The sequence below is a fragment of the Silene latifolia genome, chromosome Y (assembly GCF_048544455.1).
Source record: "Silene latifolia isolate original U9 population chromosome Y, ASM4854445v1, whole genome shotgun sequence".
NCBI classification, from domain to species: Eukaryota; Viridiplantae; Streptophyta; class Magnoliopsida; order Caryophyllales; family Caryophyllaceae; genus Silene; species Silene latifolia.
In genome coordinates, this window is record NC_133538.1 from 334097207 (window position 1) to 334106673 (window position 9467).

The 9467-nt window shown below is 33.9% G+C and overlaps 1 long non-coding RNA gene across 10 annotated transcripts; it reads right to left on the minus strand.

The window, feature by feature from the left end:
- Positions 1-5152: 5152 nt before the first annotated feature.
- On the minus strand, positions 5153-9170 carry LOC141634450 (uncharacterized). 10 transcript variants are annotated; one of them, XR_012539168.1, is made up of 5 exons: positions 7845-9170; positions 7562-7611; positions 7287-7408; positions 5954-6902; positions 5153-5529 (listed from the first exon to the last, which is right to left on the minus strand). It is a non-coding gene; the product is annotated as an uncharacterized LOC141634450 (long non-coding RNA). The 10 variants fall into 10 exon arrangements; XR_012539175.1 differs by having other exon boundaries at positions 6785-6848; positions 7845-9160; XR_012539173.1 differs by having other exon boundaries at positions 6785-6902; positions 7845-9160.
- Between the last annotated feature and the right edge of the window lie 297 nt (positions 9171-9467).

Genomic DNA, 9467 nt, shown 5'->3' on the forward strand with positions numbered 1-9467 from the left:
TGTAGCAAGAAACTGGTCTTTCTTGGCTACATGAGACGTTTTGTGTAAGACATTGTTTCTTTAAAACCTAGGAGGTTAAATTCGTCACTTGTTAAAAATGATGAATTCATGCTACTTTTAAGAAAGTAAAGAGCTTATAACTTACAAAAGAAATTGTTTGATTCAAGTTGATTACTTCTAGAAAGTAATGAAAATATTACTTACATAAGAGTATTTAAGTCACAACTCAATACAAGGCTTAGAGCCATGAAAATCCGAAACAAAAGGGCTTAATTAGTGACAAAGGGTTTTGCACTAATTAAGAGAGATTTCATAGCAAGATTTGGTTGCAAAGGGTTTTGCACTAATTGAAATGCTTAAGTCTATTTGGATCTTCTTAGGGATTGTGTTTCATTATTATGAAATACATAGCGAGTGAATCTAAAACCCACTTCTTCATTTTGAAGGAATGTATTCAATACATGTCTTGAGTTTTATAGATTCTTGCAATCCTAAGATAATGTGAAACTTAAGAGAGAATCTTAAGTAGGACATCAATGAGTTAGAATCAACATTTTGATCATGTGATAAAACTTTTCTCGATAAGTCGAGAAGTTGTGTTTATACATGAAGTTTAGTGGGAGTTACGAAAATGTTAATTAGTCTTATATGTGAATGACATATTGATCATTGCGAATGATGTAAGACTTTTGGAGCATTATAATACATCTTTAATATCCGGATTTATGAAAATAAATCCACATGATATTATCGTCAATAAGAAGTCTTACGTTGATAATATTCATGACTAGTTCAATTAAATTGAACATATTTGATTGATTACATTTGCTTCCGCTGCCGGATCAATTAAATAAGTAATGATGTGTAACACTTCATATACTTTGAGTATGATGAATTGTTTTCAAAATCGAATTTAAGTAATCTTTACCAAGTAAGCCATAAAGATTACCCTTAAGTGCTTGCAGAAGCATTAAGGCTATGATGCTAAGTGTTTATGATGCAATTTTGTGTAAGGGTGTTACACAAGTGACAATTGACAATTGAGATTGCGCATGGTTTCCGACAAAACCATAATCAAAACACATTAGGATGATTAAGATACCATTGTGGCAATGTTAATTAAGAAGTAGATTTTCTAGAATCGTTCTAGGCAATAAAGAACAATGAGAGATATTTATAACGGAAATTGAGTACACTTGCAATCATGAGATGTGCAAGAAGGATGAGTCCCGCACACTGTGAAAACAGTGGGAGCTATTCTTAGGCTAGAGGGCCTATGTCTTGATTGGATCTCTACACGTACTCAGAAAGTTTTGTAATGCAAATGTATACATTACAAAGGAAAACGAGTATGTAGTAAGGTTGAGTAAGGTACAAGAAATTGATAAAACCTACTAACCAAAGCCTTCTCAAAGGCTAAACATGATGAGTCATGTCATTTCAATTGAATTGAAATGAACAACTACGTACAAGATCAAATTAGATTATGAACATGAAATAGTAATCAGGCATTGACTATTTATATGTGATAATCGCATTTATCGTTCGAGTTTTACTTTAAAACTCTTTTATTATACTTTGTTACATCCAAACGGGTTGTAGAGACAACGTTGAACCCCGTTAAAGTGAACCCGGATTAACATAGTATTAGCCCATAGTCGCTTGTATGAGATGACGTCTCGAAGTGACAAGAGTGTGATGCGATTGATAGCAAGTTCAAGTGCCATAGAGTCATGTGAGATGACTAGTCGATCACATAGGCAGACTGTTAGGAACACTTTGTCGGGCCTTATGACCGCTTATAGAGTTCTGGCAATTTATATAGCCTGGTCGTGGCGAGAGCTGCTATACTATTCTAATGAGTCGGTTCTTTTGACTAAAGACTGTTCGCCTATGATAGCACAGTTTCAGATTAACTTTGATTTGTGTTACTACGACCTTCGTAAATGGGGTCAAATGGGCATATTTTGGGTTATGATGGTGTGGCTAGTCGAAGGGAATAAGTGCGATAGAATTGTCCACCCCTTGTCGTGTTAAAACAATATCTCAGGGCCACTCGAGGAGTAATAAACTGGAAATGCGTGGCCACGTTCGGAAGGTATCTATGATAGATAAATCCGGTCAATCAGTTATTCTCCAGATCGAGGAAACCACTCTCGATATGATCACTTGCAAGTACGACCAGAAAGACACCTTGCATTGAGTGGGAGATAGTAATAGGACAAGAGAATTGGTGACGCACACTTGTCGAGGACAAGTGGGATATTGTTGGGAAATGTGTCCTCAACAATAGTGCGATCACATGATTTAAATATCATTATTAAATCTCATTTTAAGAATACATGTGGGATGTAATATTTTACAGTCAATCTGGTCCACACATATATCGGTAATGATTGGTGACTAGAGTTTGACATTACGTCGTGCGACGGTGGTGGTGATCAGTTGATCCCCTTAGGTCATACCTATAGGGAAATACTCTTAATTGATTATTTAATTAATCGTATACCGATACGAGTTAATTAAATTGCTTAAAATTGACGGATGATTTTGTGAGTATAGTTTACGTATCTTATTGTAAATATGATTAAATGAGACACGGTCTAAGTAATCGAATTGTTTTATTACTTAGATGAAATCATTGTTTACAGAAACAATTGAAACGGAATGAATAAATTATTATAAATACAGAATGTTGTAATTTATAATTTGGAAACATTTTTGGTACGATTAATTACGAATTACTAGTCGATTTTGTAAATGACATATTTTATGAGTATGTTGATTTTTAATAAGTTAAAAATACATTACATTGTGACATGTCATGTAACATGTTACATGTGACAAATGACAAAATAAAATGGACCATCCATTTTATAATGAAAGTGCCGAAATTATGGAGGGAGTTAGTGGAGAAATTGTGTTAATTGTTTAAGTGGAAAACACAATGATGAAAGCTAACAAGTAGCCATGCAAATCTAAGCTTTTGAGAAGAGAAAAAATAAAAGGCATTGGGCGTACTACCCAAGGCCAATTTTCGGCCAACCATAGAAGAAAAGAAAAGAGTTTTTCTTTTCAATTCATTAATTCATTCTTTTCATCTTATTTTTCTAGTGTAAGAAAATCTATCAAAAACTCTCTACAATTTATGATAATTCTAGAGAAATAAAGTAACAAAATTACTATCTCTTGAACCGAAATTCCAAGAGTAAAATCAATGTTTTGTGTCAATTTTAAGTAGACTAATCTTAATACTAGATCATATTATTTTAGTCTTTAAGATGTATTCCTTAGGTATTCACATTTGGGAGAGGTTCTAATTTGGACCTTTTGTTCATCCATTTAAGGGAAAGGTCAAGAACTAACAAATAGGTGAATTTGTTAGTGCCCATAAAACCAAATTTCATTTGGTGAGAAATTGATTTTCTTATCTCCTTTTATTAAAGTTTGCATTCATAAGATTCATTTATTAATTTTATGACAAATTAAATTCAAAACATATATGAATATGTTGAGTATATAGATCCACTTTTCTAACAATTACTAACCTCATTTGATTCACCTATCCAACTCATATCGTCTTACCTAAGTTATCCTTTTAAAATGTCTCGACTAAATCACTATTAAGTAGAGCCACAAGCCTGGGAGAAGGTAGATACGAACCTTGTGCAGGTGATTACAATGCGAAGAGACCAAAAGAAGATGTTCTTGAGGATACTACGCGAAGAGACCGAAAGAAGATCTTCTTAAGGATACTACGCGAGGAGACAAAAAGAAGATGTTCTTAAGGATACTACGCAAGGAGACCAAAAAGAAGATGTTCTTGAGGATACTACGCAAGGAGACCAAAAGAAGATGTTCTTGATGATACTACTCGAGGAGACGAAAAGAAGATGCTCTTATGGAAACTATATGAGGACATCAAAAGAAGGCATTCTTTTGAAATTTAGATTGTGATCTATGAAGTTACAAGAGATCTTAAAATTCGACATTTTACTTAAGAGCCCTATGAAATTAAAATGTAATCTATGCAATTAAATGGGTTTATTTGGGATTGTTGAAACCAATCCAAAGTAAATAGAAGTTTATGATTAAGAATTGCATAGAGTGGCATGTCGATGTCTACAAGAACTAAGTTAATTGTTAACTAAACTAAGGATTAAAAATATTGCTATTCATTATGAAAGTAAGTAAAATATCGAAACCAATTCCTAAATGGGTATTTTGAAAGTGATATGTGAATGACATATATGGTTTTGATTAATACTTAGAGAAGCAATGAACATTCCATTGTGTAATGTTTCCATGGAGAAACATTTGAACACATGGACTTGAGTGGGAGCAAATGATTGTCATGTTTAGACATGAATTTCAGTGGGAGCGATCATCCTCCATGAATCGTATGACTTATTACTCATTAAAAATGACGTGCAAATAGGTTTTCAATTTTGGATGAAGTTTGACATTAAGCATAACTATTATAACATGAGATGTTGGATTGATAGTTGGATAAGTATTTTTATGATGATAATGATCCTTCTTAAGATAATCAGTTAAGTAGGTTGTTCATATTGATGAAATTTGAATTATCGTAGAACTATGGTTATTCACTTGAACCTAAGAACTATTGTCTACATGAATATGATTACTAATGTTTCCACCATTAGTACAATCATGTATACCGTTATGCTTATGTCCTATATAAATTAAATGCTTGGAGCATGATAAGTCGATAACACACTACTAGAATATGAAGTTATAGCAACACGATGGAAATGTTACAAAATGTGTTAAAAATGTTGCATTATACTTTAGGCAACATTTTTAGCAGTGCTGCTTAAAACTCCGTTGCAATAGCCCCATGCAACACTTAAAGCAACACTTTATCATCTAAAGCAACACTTTAACCAAATGTTGCACCTTCTTTTAATATGCAACACTTTTTTCCAGCAACACTTCTATAAGCATATGCAACACTTTTGTTGTTTGAAAGGCAACACTTTCTTAATCATTTTGCAACATTTTTGTTATTGAATAAAGCAACACTTTCGACAAATAGATGATACACCTTTGTCAATCACGCAACATTTTTCTATAGACAATGCAACACCTTTGTCAATAAGGCAACATTTTTCTATAGACAATGCAACACTTACGCAAGAGGCCAAAAATTTAGTTCCATTAAATGAAATCGTAAATACAATGTTTTAGTAACTGTATATTCTATAAATAACCATTGTACTAGTATTAAATTACAACTTGCAACCTTAAATAGAATTCATAGTCTAAGGCGCGTCTTGATTTTTATCTTAATCCTCGTAGTAAGCACCTTCGGCCTGCCCGATAGCTCAGCATCTTTATTTGTAGCAAAACCAAATCAACCACGACTCAAGTGATCACTTTCCCCTTTAATCTAGATATGTTATACACCACAAGGAGCACTAGTTGTCTAGTTGGAACCTGAGTTCCTAATCGGTAAATCATCAAAGCCAAACACTTCATGCTAGCCACACACTTCATGCGGAATAGCTGCAACAAAACAATAGATGGTTAACGTTCTTAAGAGCCTACATAGAGCAAATACAAACAACATCTTGCACCAAACCCATTTTCATATTTATCGGAAACAATCATCCACCCCAAGAACAAAAGGTTCCCACAAACTCTTAACAACCAGATAAAATTCCAATCATTAAAATCATTCCACACAACCATTCTATATCGTTCCATTAAGTCTATCTCAAATACAAGGAAGAGTCTATCTGGAAACACCACAGGTAGTATAAACTCAAAAGAGAACGGGTAGCGCGAAAACACCAATACATTAATAAAAAATTCAGTAGACAAAACATACAAGCTAAGTGGTCTATTAAACTAGTGAGTTAATAACAATGAGAAATGGTACTATAAAGTCGAGTGTGACATGCATTTGAACTCATATGTAAGTAGTTACCTTACAAATGAAGTGTCTTTAACCACCCGATCATAAGCTTGGATCACTGGCTTAGTCCAAAGAAAAACTGAATGAAATTTGTAAACTAAACTAGGGACCAGAAGCAAACTAACGGTCTTGAAAAAACTAATAGGGCTTTAAAACCAAAATTTATCAAAATAAAACAAATAAACATACTGATACCCGGTAATCAAGAAGCAATCTAATATTAAGAAATAACAAAGATCAGAATGTGAACATTTCGCCAGAAGTAGGTACTGTGGATTCTGGAATAGCCCCACAATTCCCAATGTTCATTCTAGTGTCACTTGGTATGATTCGATTCATCAGTTTCTTTGTTTTTATTTTGATATGGAACCAAACAAACATAATGAGAGACTGATTAACTTACACATGCCATTCAACTTATATTACTTAATCGATCTCATTTTGAAGAATTTGAGATACGAGTGTTAGGCTGGACAATACGAAGAGATGGAGTAATAAAAAACGTAAACTATTGACACGGCTATGCCTTTGAACGATCACCATAGCCTTTACACAGATATGGTTGCTTAACGACTCAATTTTGGACCTACTACCAACCTACAAACATACAGTAATTGACATTAAACTCGCTTTGGAAATTAAAATGATTGGATTGAAATACTAACTCTTGTCATATCATGGTGAAGTGCTAAGAGCTAACAACTAAAATCAGTTAAATTAAACAATGAAAGCGCTACTGACTAGCCTAGATTTTGGTTTGTTTAATGTTAATCTAAGTTTCAAGAATGATTTAATATTAAATAGTAGGTATATACTCACTAGACATCATTACATTCAAGTTACCTTGATTAAATGAAAGGTTGAAAGGGATCATTGGTGCTTAGAAATGAAACAAATATCTTGATACCTGTCAAAACATTAAGCAAATGATCCTTTCACTCTTCTGCAATATTTTCAACTCCTAAATCAAATAAACAAACCTTGTTATTTTGATTCTACAAGCATTCTCATAAAAGTACCAATTTCTATTTTGATTTAACACAAATTCTCATTTGTGACAGACAAAATCCTTCACAAGCTTGTGACGTGACACAAAGAGGCAAGTGGGAGGGGCAAGTGGGAGAGGGTTGTGAGAGGTTACAAGCTTGTGACCGTCACAAGCAGTGACTGTTGATTTATATAAAAAGCTCAATTTTAATTGAATTTTAATTCGTACACATTCAGATTTTAATATAATTAATTTGAAAGTATTAGTCAACTAACGAAATCATATATTTTAAGAAATAACTCGCAACATCATTTTTTAATTGCCCAATTAAAAAAGACGAAATGACAACAAATGTACCTTGGTGCTACTTGGATAAAGAGGACGACAACTTGCAGGTTAGGCGATAGCAGGTGGAAGCTTAAGCGGGAGCAGGTGAAAGCAAAGGCGGCGACATGTCAAAGTTGTAGTTTGGGATGTGCCTAAAAGGTTCGGCGAGTTGTGAATGTCGGAGAAAATGAGGGTCTAAAATATGACAAATGAGAGTATGGCTACTAGTAGTACGCAGCTTAAAGAAGAGAGACGAGTGAAATTTCTGACATCAAGAGTGCATATAAGAGATGTGAAACAAGTACCTAATATTTTCAGGCTTTGACAAATATAATTATAATGCAACTTTCCAGTCCTGTATTACCAAGTACCCATCTAAGGTTATGAAATCAAATTCAATAAGGACAACGATAAATGAACTAAACTTAAACCATACATTATCCACAATGTATTCAATAAACACAGTTTCATGAAATACCCACTTAATATTAGTTTAAACCATGTATCCATAACTTCATTAGCAATGCCAGATTCTGAAAATTAGCAATGATTCAAACTCAAACTAGAAATTGAGGAGGAATGACTGACCTTACATAGGTGCGGTCACGAAGGAGGCATAATAGTGAAAGGCAAAGGAGCGTAGATGCGAATTTGATAACCACGTTAGGTTGAGAGTAGAAATGAATAGTTAGGAAAGGGTACATTAAAAAGGGCATGTTGATATAGTAAATTACTATGCAAAATATACTCTGTTAGAGATTTCCTCTAAGTGAAATATTAACTCTCACCTAAGGTGTTACTTGTTGCGGGTCATTGGGTTGGTTATGGATCATTGGGTCAACACAACATAACACAACCAAACACGAGCACAAGTACGAAGTGTCTTCACTGTTTATTACTCCCTCAGTCATTTGTTGTCCTTTTTAATTTTGGGGTGTCTCATTCATTTGTTGTCCTTTCTATTTTAAGAATGAATTTGATGAGTAATTTGATCATTCACACTCAATTTATTCCACTTGTCATTTAGTAATTGGCCCCCTCCCCTTTCCTTGGTCTTTCTGCCAATACCAAAGGATAACAAATGACCGGGATGGAGGGAGTATTCCCTTAGTCCCATTCTTTTGTTTACCTTTCTTATTCTTTGTGAGTTCTTTGCGAGGAGTATTTTAACCAAAAGTAAAGATGACAGAGTAGTATTCAAATACTTCAAAACCATGTCTCTTTCATTTTCTATAGATTGACAGTAACTTGACCAAAATATCAAAATGCCTAACGTCTTACATCTTATAGTTAATTTATGTAAAGATCAAAACTCAACCTAATAGTCCTAAAAATTATTCCAACCTTTATTGGAGTATCAAACACAAGACCCCTACATTAATCATAGATCTAATTCATAATGTGCTCAAATTAACATCAACTCTTACGGAATAGAATTACATAAAAACAACTGCACAATATTCAACTCTAATTTGATTTTGCGATGAAAGCCCCACTTTTTGTTCGAAAACTTGATCCCTAATTCTAAAACATACAAATTTTACTTTTTTATTCATGTCAACAAATTTAGTTAAACAATTAAACCTGGGTTTTATTCATAAGGACTCATAATAAGATTAATAAAACAGAAATGACATCAACAAAAAGATAGAAGGATAACGACACACACCTCATGTTGGATGAATAAAAGTAGAATTGATAACGGAGAACTAGTTGCAGGTGGTGGCGTAGACGGAGCCGCTAGGGCGAAGAGGGTTGAGGTATTTTTTGCCGCCCCTATTCATGGAGGGTCAAGGTTTTCTTGTGAAAGTCGGGTGAGAAATGAAGGGCTCCTTTTCTTATTTTCTTTGAACATGTGAGTTTTATTTACATTTTCTTGAGTAGTGTTTGTTTAACCGGCTAAAGTCAAAATTATTTCCCAATTTCTTTAATTAAAAAATTGCTCCCTACTTATTTTGTGTGTTAAATAGTATAAGGCCTATATAATATATGGAGAAATTGTCCGTAAAGATAAAGTCTAATTATTAAAAGTTGGGTGAAATTTTCAAGAGACTGAGGTTCAAGTAGAGATGGAAGTTGGCACACGGGCCGTTGGGCTAGCACGGCCCATCCATTTAGCACGACACAAAATTGGCCAACACGGCACACTATGGGTCGTGGTTGGGCCGTCATTTTCATTTGACTTGCACGGCATGACAAACCTGGGCATGG